We start from the raw sequence: 10,700 nt of genomic DNA on the forward strand, positions 1-10,700 counted from the left end.
TATATATATATGAGAAGGATGTTTACCAAAGGATAGGAAGGGTAGTGAGTGGCTGGGGAGGATGTGGAGATGGTTAATGAGCACTAAAAAATAATTAGAAATAATGAATAATACCTAGCATTTGCTAGCACAACAGGATGACTACAGTCAAAAATAATGTGACCGTATATTAAAAATAACTGAAAGAGTATAATTGGATTGTTTGTAACATAAATGATAAATATGGTGTGGATACCCCATTTACCCTGATGTGAGTATTACGCATTGCCTACCTGTGTGAAAATATTTTATGTAACCCATAAATATATACAGCTACTATGTACGCACAAAAGTTGATAATTTAAAAAAGATAACTGATAGAATTTCTACTTTTGAAAATTTGTTGCAACATGTTTTGTAGCTCCCAGTGCTAATCAAGGTTTAATTTTTTTTTTCTCATAGAGACGGTCTTTCTCTGTTACCCAGGCCAAAGTGCAGTGGCATGACCACAGCTCACTGCAGCCTTGAACTCCTGTGCTCAAGCTATCCTCCTGCCTCAGTCTCCTGAGTGGCTGAAACTACAGGCACTCACTATCGTGCCTGGCCAATATTTTATATTTTGTAGAGATGTAAAGATGGGGTCTCGCTATGTTGTCCAGACTGATCTCAAACTCCTGGCCTGAAGTGATCCTCTTGCCTTGGCCTCTGAAAGTGCTGAGATTACAGCTGTGAGATATGACATCCAGCTCAACTTTTAATTGTAGCATTACCATGGACTAACCTGGACTTTTCAGTACCCGTAAATAAGATTGAAGCCATTTTCCTCTTTGATGAAAATACTTATTTCCTAATGTGGAGAAGTGAATTTTTTTTCAATAGTTGTATTTTAATGTGAACTAACTTATACTTGACTTTTCAAAAGGCTTTTATGCCATTCAAATATTGGAAATGATATTTAGAATGAAACTGAGTAAATCTGTTAAAGCTTTATTAAGGAAAGACCTGGGAAAACCTTGAAATGCCAGAAAGTCCTGTAAGAAAAAGTGCAGAAATAGAATTGGAATCTGCAGAAAAGCATCTGCCACTATCATTATTAAATTTTCTTTGGCATCACCAAATAAACTTTTCAATACAGCTTTGTTCATGCCACAGTGCTTATCACTGAATAAGTCAGGTGGAACAGCCTCTTGTTTACGTCTGTCTAGTCTTGCAACCAGAGCTGACCATACTGTCTACAAGAGATCAAAGTACATGAATTGGAACATATCTATAGTAAATTAGCAAATGCCATATGTATTCAATACAAGTAAAAATAGTTAACCCATTACTTTCAACATGATCATATTTGTTCTTTTTATAAAAAATTTTCAACTTTTATTTTAGATACAGGGGAACATATGAAGGTTTTTACATGGGTATATTGCACTCAGATAGTGAGCATAATATCCAGTAGGGAGTTTTTCAAACTTTTCTCTCCTCTCCCCCACCTTCCAGTAGTCTGCAGTGTCTATTATCCCCATGTTTATGTCCGTGTGTGCTAAATGTTTAGTTTCTACTTATAGAGACAACATGTGGTATTTAGTTTTCTGTTGATGCATTAATTTGCTGAGGATTATGGGCTGTAGCTCCAAACATGTTGCTGCAAAGGACATGATTTCATTCTTTTTTATAGCTGCATAATATTTCATGTTGTATATATACCACATTTTCTTTATCCAATTCATCATTGATAGGCACCTAGGTTGTTTCTATGTCTTTGCTATTGTGAATAGTGCTGTGATGAACATACCAGTACATGTGTCTTTTTGGTAAAATGATCTATACTATATGCCCAGCAATTGGATTACTGAGTTGAATGGTAGTTCTGTTTTAAGTTCTTTGAGAAATGTTCAAATCACTTTCCACAGTGTGCATCACATCTTGTCCTTTGCAAAGCTTTTTCAACAGAGTGAGGCACTTTTTTTCAGATAAGCTCCTACAAGTTACTGAGTATTAAGAAAGTCACATTGCTACCTTCATTTGTTTATGAAGTACCAAGAAACTTGAGAATCTTTTGCTAAGGAAATCTATTATTTCTACAATGACTTTGACACAATTGAACAACCCTGTTTGGTTTAATTGAGGATACTACTATGTGATATGGTTTGGCTCTGTGTCTCCATACAAATCTCATGTTGAATTGTAATCCCCAGTGTTGGAGGTAGGGCCTGGTGGAGGGTGATTGGATCATGGGAATGGTTTCTAATGGTTTAGCACCACCCCTTAGTACTGTCTTGTGATAGAGTTCTCACAAGATCTGATTGTTTAAAAGTGTGTGGCATCTCCCTCTTTACTCTCCGTCTTCCTCCTGCTTTAGCAATGTAGCACATGCTGGCTTTCCATTCACCTTCCGCTGTTGTAAGTTTCCTGAGGCCTCTCCAGCTATGCTTCCTGTAAAACCTGTGGAACTGTGAGCCAATTAAAATTCTTTTCTTCATAAATTACCCAGTCTCAGGTAGTTCTTAATAGCAATGAGAAAATAGGCTAATAGATTATGAAAACACTTATTAAAAATATGTGACAATTTATTTATAATGACATTCTATCTCTACAGTTCAGCATAGTAAGTTATTAATATACTTGACTACCATGGAATATAAATTCAACTAGGGTGAAGTTTGTTTTAGTACTATAAAAAAATATGTTTCACTACCTATAGGTAAAACACTAGATGTGTGTAAGGAAGTTAGTTCATTGATTGTTTATTTGACAATGAAGACTGACTACCTTAGGTCTCTAATAACTGCCAAAGTATAATGGTTCCTGTGCTTTGGGAAATTCTTCAATTTAAGTCAGAGAATTCCTCTCATGGTAGTTCCTTTCATAAATTCTCTATGGCTGAACCTGAAAAAAAAAAACCACAAAGAACAATACATCACTTTCCTATCCAGCCACAGTGACGGTTTTCTAGTCAGTTGAGTAATATCATCCAGTTTATTACTCACGTTTCTGGATCTTTCACAACACTTAAATTGTCCACCTACTTTTAATTTGGGGTTACTACATTCTTTTCAGTGAAAGGTGAAATGTTTATTAATTTCTTTCAGTAATCTATAATCTGCAATTATCCTTCAGCCAGTATCAAACTGTTTCTCAACAGTAAGGTACCAGATATATAGATACTGACATGATGTTATCAACAATGAAGAAGGAATTAACTCAAGAATATATGATTATTAAGAATCTAAATTTAGCCTTTAATAATCATAAGAAGATTGCTGTAAGTCCAGCTAAATTCTCCGAAAACTTAGAACTCACAGAATTTTTACTTAATTTAAAAAAGCATTCACAATTCAAAATGAAATCTAATCAAGATTTGTCTCTAAACCAATGAGTATGCTGAGTGCCTCTCAGAATTCCTGAGAGATTTGGGATATGTCTATACTTTGAAACTCCCAATATCCTAAAAATAAGGAGCTACCAAACCAGGATAGCCAACAACATTGTGATATGTTTTTCATACTTATATTTGTCCAATGAAGACTTTTAATACATGTACAAGTCTCTGACTGTGTCTATAAAAACTCCTTTGGTAATAACAACAAAAGGCTACATCTAAGGCTCCATGTGGCTTGTGGAGCCCTGTGATTGTCTTTAGCGTGAACCCTAGAACTCAGGCTTAATCTTCTCTGTTGCTTACTTAGAATATATCTATAAGCAAGGGGACTTGATTATCTTGGATTCAGCTGCTATAAGAGTGAACCTGGAATAAAATACTTGACATTCCTGGAATCTCTTCCATTTGAATCATGTGTGGCATATGATCATTCTTATACAAAGACTCTAGGGCCCTGGGCACTTAGCATTTCTCCTCTTATTTCCATCCAAATGACTATGTTTGAAAAATGAGGTAAGGCCATTCCAATTGGGAAGTTATATATTTTATTTGAGTTGGAAGTGCTTAGCATTGGGGCTTAATATACATTTGTATATTTTAAAAATATATTTTCTCATAATGGATATTTTATGACAAAAATAACACTAATAGGGTAATATAGGGTGATAATACACAGGATAATATTTTGGAAATATTTAATTGATGTCTTAAGAAAATAAGATTAAAATTACTTCAGCACAAGGCATCAATGTTCTGTTTGGTTTTTTTTGCCTATTAATTTCATTACGAGTGATATAGTTAGGGAAGCCAATTAATCATCATATTTAAAAAGCTGACATTAAAATATAGCATTTATAATAAAAGTAATCAGTCTAGAAGTTAGAGTAAAATTAATCTTTTCTAAAGGATTTTCAGCAGCCATGACCATCACTACTACCTTGAAAACTTTCTACATGATTATAATAAAATTGGAAATAATCAATGAGCCACAAAAGTTAACCTCATCAGCTCAAAGTCCCTTTGGCCAATCATTTTCTCAGAGGACAATAGAGTTTCTAAGGACACCATAAAAATATTCCTTATAAACAATATTAAGTGCTGATTTAGAGGTGTTCTGCAGATAAGAGGTTAAATTAGATTAGCATACTTGATATCCATTTCAGGAAAATATGTTTAACCATTGAGTACCATCTATAGTCAATGGCACAGTTTTTCAAACTAAAATGAATTTTAGAATTTATTCTAAACATTATGTGCACTATGTAACATCTAAATGCACTATGTAGTATCAAAAATTGAAAAATGTTTTCTTTCTTGTTTTTAATTAGTTAAGGTATTAAGACAAAGAGGAAAGTGTAGTAGTCCTTGTTTTATTTAAGTAACTAGATTGTCTAAGCTATGGCAAAATTCAAGTTCTATCCCCACTAAAGGAATATAAATGAAGAAAATAAAACATACTGCTCACCTACAAATGAAATTTAGATATGTTTAGTCATTGTATTTTCCCTTAGGTTCTTTTTTAATGACTAGGAGGACTATATGTCACAAAAACATAATTGCTGCAATGAATAAAATTGAGGCTTAACCTTTGGGAATATGGATTATAATTTCTTTAGAATAAATTTTAGAAACAGAGTTGCTGCATCCAAAATATGCATATTTTAAAGCAGTAAATCCAAATGGATAAAACATACCCCTGAAAATTTTAATCATTTTATGTTCTCCTTGGATTGCACAAGATAGCCATCTCTCTGGATGAAGTGTGGGCATTTTTGATCATATTAATTGAAACTTGGACAATATATAAAAAGATAAATAACAAAATAACAGAGCTTTAAAAGAGATAAAAGATGTTTTACCATTGTTAATAATATATTGTACCTCAGGGAAAAGAGTTGTATTGAGGAGAATATTCAACACATTCAGAGGATGTGCTAATGACTATTAAAAGTTTATAAGAAGCTAAAAGAGAAAAATCACTCATTTTAATGGATTTGCTATATTGCATCTACATGCTGTATTTGCTGCATCCAAAATGTGCATATTTTAAAGGAGTAAATCCAAATGGATAAAACATATCCCTGAAAATCTTAATCATTTTATGTTCTCCTTGGATTGCACAAGATAGCCATCTCTCTGGACAAAGTGTGGGCATTTTTGATCATATTAATTGAAAATTGGACAATATATAAAAAGATAAATAACAATATATAAAGAAATAAATAACAAAATAACAGAACTTTGAAAGAGATAAAAGATGTTTTACCATTGTTAATAATATATTGTACCTCAGGGAAAAGAGATGTATTGAAGAGAATATTCAACACATTCAGAGGATGTGCTAATGACTATAAAAAGTTTATAAGAAGCTAAAGGAGAGAAATCACTCATTTTAATGGATTTGCTATATTGCATCTACATGGAAAGAGATAGTGGTACTCCTTACTTTGTTTTATGTCAATACATGAGTACCCTTTAATGAATGAAATAGTCTCTGCTAAATATCGTAAGCAAAAAACATAAAAAATAGAGATATCTACTGTTTGCTTCAGAGCTATGAAAATGAAATTTCATTAGTGGCTATTATCTGGTTTTATATAATAGAAGTACACCAAATATGAGACTATAAATACTGAATTGTGTTAATGTGAAGATAATAGAAAAATTGGTGCTTTTAATTTGCAGATGTGCAGCTCTGTTAAAGACTGCATTTTAGTTTTAGGTGGCTTATTATTCAGAGCTTAATGCTGAAAACTAGAAAATCTTTCTAGTTATCTTAGTTTGGCAAAAATCAACACTTACTTCTTCCATTGAAATAAATATGGGAATTGTATGATGTGCGGCAGTAAAAAGACTGGTGGGATTTGGAATCAGAAAAACCTGGGTACAAATTTTGAGCCTGGCATTTAGTAAATGTGTAAATTTGGTCAATCTTATATGTAAAATAGCACATTAATACATGTTGTTTTTATCAAGATTTGTTTGTAAATCAGAATAGGTAAAGGATTATGATTTTTTCCTTTTTTTTTTTTTTTTTGTGATGGAGTCTCACTCTGTTGCCCAGGCTAGAGTGCAATGGTACAATCGCAGCTCATTGCAACCTCCACCTTCTGAGTTCAAGCAATTCTCCTGCCTCAGCCTCCTGAGTAGCTGGGACTACTGGCATGTGATACCACACCTGGCTAATTTTTATATTTTTAGTAGAGATGGGGTGTCATCAAGTTGGCCAGGCTGGTCTTGAACTCCTGACCTCAGGTGGCTCCACTCACCTTGTCCTCCCAAAGTGCTAGGATTACAGTCATGAGCCACTGTGCCTGGCCAGGTTTATGATTGTTAAGTGATGCAAAATTGACTATATTAGTCAGTGTAGAGTAACTGATATAAATAGAAAATCCTAAAATTTTCAATGATTTAATACAATGAAAGCTTGTGATATGGTTTAACTCTGCGTTTCCACCCAAATCTCATTGCAAATTATAATCCCAGTAATTCCCACATGTCAAGAAAGAGACCAGGTGGGAGATGGTTGGATCATGGGGACAGCTTCTCCCATGCTGTTCTTGTGATAGTGAGTGAGTAATCATGAGATCTGATGGTTTTATAAAGCGGTTTTCTCTGCTCTTGCTTGCTTTCTCTTGTTTGCCGCAGTGTAAGATGTGCCTGCTTCCCCTTTTGCCATGATTGTAAGTTCCCTGAGGCATTCCCAGCCCCGCAGAACTGTGAGTCAATTAAACCTCTTTTCTTTATAAATTACTCAGGTCCAGGAAGCTCTTACAGCTGTGTGAAAATGGACTAATACAGTTTATTCTTGATTATGTGATGGATGTAAATCACTAGGTTGAGGGAGGCATTTGTTGGCTCTGTCATCCCCTACATCAGAGACTTCTGGTAGCTGGAAAACACAAAAACAGAGAAAACATGGAATCAGGTGGGAGGCTTTAGCGGGCCAAGCATGAATGTTACATATATCATGTGCATTTATGTTCCATCAGCCAAATTCAGTCACATGGCATAAAAATAGGCTAGCTGTGTACTCAATAAAAAGTTGAAATAATTTCAGTATCTGCTCATTGACTAAGTGACCTAAGCCAATTTAACTGATGTAAATAATCTAAGGTGATTGACCTAAGCCAGTTTAGCTATTCACAAATATTAATATTAGTTTTCTTTTTTTTTTTTTTTGAAACAGCATCTCATTGTCACCCAGGCTGGAGTGCAATGGCATGATCTTAGCTCACTGCAACCTCCACCTCCCCGGTTCAAGTGATCCTCCCACCTCAGCCTCCCTAGTAGCTTGGATTACAGGTGCCTGCCACCATACCCAGCTATTTTTTGTATTTTTAGGAGAGTCAGGATTTCACTATGTTGGTCAGGATGGTCTCAAACTCCTGGCCTCAGGTAATCCATCCACCTTTGTCTCCCAAACTGCTGGGATTACATGTGTGAGCCATCATGCCTGGCCAGTTTTCTTAAAAGTGGATTTTACTAGTCTATAATCATAGTGATTATTACGAGAACACATGATATTAGTTTTCTGTTCTTATGTTAATTTGTGTAGGATGATGGCCTCCAGCTGCATCCATGTTTCTGCAAAGGACATGATTTAGTGATTTGTATGGCTGCATAGTATTCCATTTTATAGATGTATCAAATTTTCTTTATCTAATCCACTGTTGATGGACACCTAGGTTGACTTACTGAAGTTATTTCTTAAAAGATGCATTTCTATATCTTCTGGTTTTGATGTTTTGGAGATCTGATTCAGATAAAGATTTGCTAGATTGTATTTATTTCTTTATCCTCCTTCTACTTCCCCCAAAATTTCAAGTAGTTAATATCAGGTATAAGATTATGTTATAAACTGCTTTTTAAAAGCACTAAGCTTGTCATTAATTTTCCTACTTTTTCCTAATGAAAGAATTTGTGAAAATGAATCATAAATTCAACAACTATTTATTGAGTGCCCACTGTGTGCGAGGAATTGTTGTATATGCTGGAAGTTAGCAATGAGCAAGAGAGAGGAGTTTTACTTTTTCACAGGGCTCACTTTCTTCTGACAGAAGGTGGAAAAGGAATAACACAGAAGTGAGCAGGCATGTGTATAGGCAAAAATGCCAGAACAAAAAATAGGGTGAAGCGTCAAAGAAACTTCTTGAAGGTGAATGCTGATTGAGGAAGAAATAATTAAACTGAGATGTGAATGGAAGTCAGGCATGTGAAGTTAGATGGAGGAAACAGCTAATGCAAAAGCTATAAGGCAGGTGTAGTCCAGGAACAACAGCCATCTGTTTCCTCAAGCAAAAAGGGGTAGAAACTAAAAACCAGAAATGAGGCTGAGTGGAGCAATGTAGGAGACACATTGGAAGCAGGCGTCTGATGATATAAGACATTGTAATCTGTCTTCCAAAACTCTATTCTGGACAATTGCACACTTCAACCAACACTTCCTTTTTAGGATATGTTAGTGTTAATGCTTTCACTTTTCCTTATGCTGCTTATAGATACCGTTTTCTCCTTGTGGCTGCATTTTATTGGGTTGTTAATCTACATATAGTTTCGAATGTCTGAAAGCTCTGTGACCCAATGAATACATTTACATACCATTGCCAGTCACTTCTTGGCTCATTTACACCTGCCAAAAGATGGTGAGCATTGGACATCTGTGCACCTTATTGATATATGTTATACATATTATCTTAATTACTTTTCACACTGAGTTGAAAGGTTTGTGATATGACACTGGTTCTTTAGCCTATAAGCAAAGTTTGGCTCTTGTACTTTAATGAATGCATGACTGGCTAGATCCTATGCATATTACATATGTTCATTGGAAGTCTTAAGCTCCTAAAGGATTGAGACAGTTTAGCTCTGACTACCCTTAATATTACTGCTTTAATGGCAGGTGTGAATATGCTTATTACACTACAGCTGATGACAAAAAACAGAGCTGGTTAACATCTGAAGTGTGACACCAGCTGTTAAATGCCTCTATAATAAGAAAGTGTTTCTTTTCTAGAACAACTATGAATGGGAAACCAGAACATATTTTTGTGCCCATCTGTTTGTGACACAGCTTAGAAAAATATTGTTAAGTGATTTGAGGACCAGTTTCTGGGTCTCTTCCACACTGTTTCATGTATTTCATAGTTTGGCAGCTATTTAGAACACTTTGAATATCATTGGCTTACATAGCTAATTTATACTCGCTCTCTAATATTGAAATATTCCATAGAGAATCATTCTATTCTTGCAGTCGTACTTTATAATCCTTCTTGTTAATGCAAAGAAACAAACTCCCACACGTTGAACAGTCTGAGCTATTTGCATCATCATACTCTGAAGCTTGCAATGATTTTTCTTCCTCTCAGGTAACAAAACAAATACATTTGTATCAATGATGCGAACAATTAAAGAAATAAGTTAAATTGGAATATTTTAAAGGAATACCACCTTCTCGATAAAACCATTAGTGACTGTCTCATAAAATCCTCACTCTATCAAACTCATGCAAGATTGGACAGAAATTCCAGAAGTTGAATCTCTCATACTTATTTAGCTGCCAAAAGGTAAATATTGCCTCTAGAAAATGTGTTTAAAGTTTTACATTACAGAGGCACTGATGCGTCTAGGATTACTTATTCTGTCCTAAGTATTATAGAACAGGTGTAAAAGCTCACAGTCTGACTCTGCCAGGATTTCTCATTTCTGAAATTTACTTTACTGCACAGAATGAACAAAAATTCTTTCCAAAGGATTATCTGCAAATGATCCAAAAATGTCTTTGTGAGTACTTTTATTTAATTTTTGAGATCACCACTTATAGCTGTGATTTGGCAAGTGTTTCTTTTTTACAAATACCTCATCATCTTTCACAGATTATGAAAAACGAGTTTGAATCCAATCTTATCTGCGAATTTTGTTACCTTTCTTCAATGTTAAGAGCAACTTTTTGTGAGAGCAACTGGCTGAGGCTTAGATAAGGATTTTTTTTTTTTTAAAGCTAAGAATAGTGAAAGGATATTTATTGATATCTTATTACATGGCAAACATATTGAACAAGATAATATCCCTGCCCTCCAGCAGTTTATACTGTTATCGAAGGACTGGAGCATATAAAAAGGAAACTCAATATAAATCTTATGTTTGTGTATTAAGGGCTATGAGAGGGGAAATGCAATCAGAGAGAAGACTTGCTGAAGGAAACAATATCTAAGCTGAAAGCTGACTAATATATGGGGTTACCCAGAAGAAGAATGGGGATAGTCAAAGGAAGGATGGCTCAGGTAAAGGGCCCAGCATTTGCAGAACCCTTGAGTTGGGAGGACATGCTCTGTTCTGAGAATTG

The 10,700-nt window shown here is 34.7% G+C and overlaps 1 long non-coding RNA gene across 1 annotated transcript; it reads left to right on the forward strand.

The window, feature by feature from the left end:
- Window positions 1-10,082: 10,082 nt before the first annotated feature.
- LOC116560861 lies at window positions 10,083-10,348 on the forward strand. The gene is made up of 2 exons (XR_004273185.1): window positions 10,083-10,138; window positions 10,231-10,348. It is a non-coding gene; the product is annotated as an uncharacterized LOC116560861 (long non-coding RNA).
- The last annotated feature ends 352 nt before the right edge of the window (window positions 10,349-10,700 follow it).

The sequence above is a fragment of the Sapajus apella genome, unplaced genomic scaffold (genome assembly GCF_009761245.1).
Source record: "Sapajus apella isolate SASKATOON/1434 unplaced genomic scaffold, GSC_monkey_1.0 scaffold1, whole genome shotgun sequence".
NCBI classification, from domain to species: domain Eukaryota; kingdom Metazoa; phylum Chordata; class Mammalia; order Primates; family Cebidae; genus Sapajus; species Sapajus apella.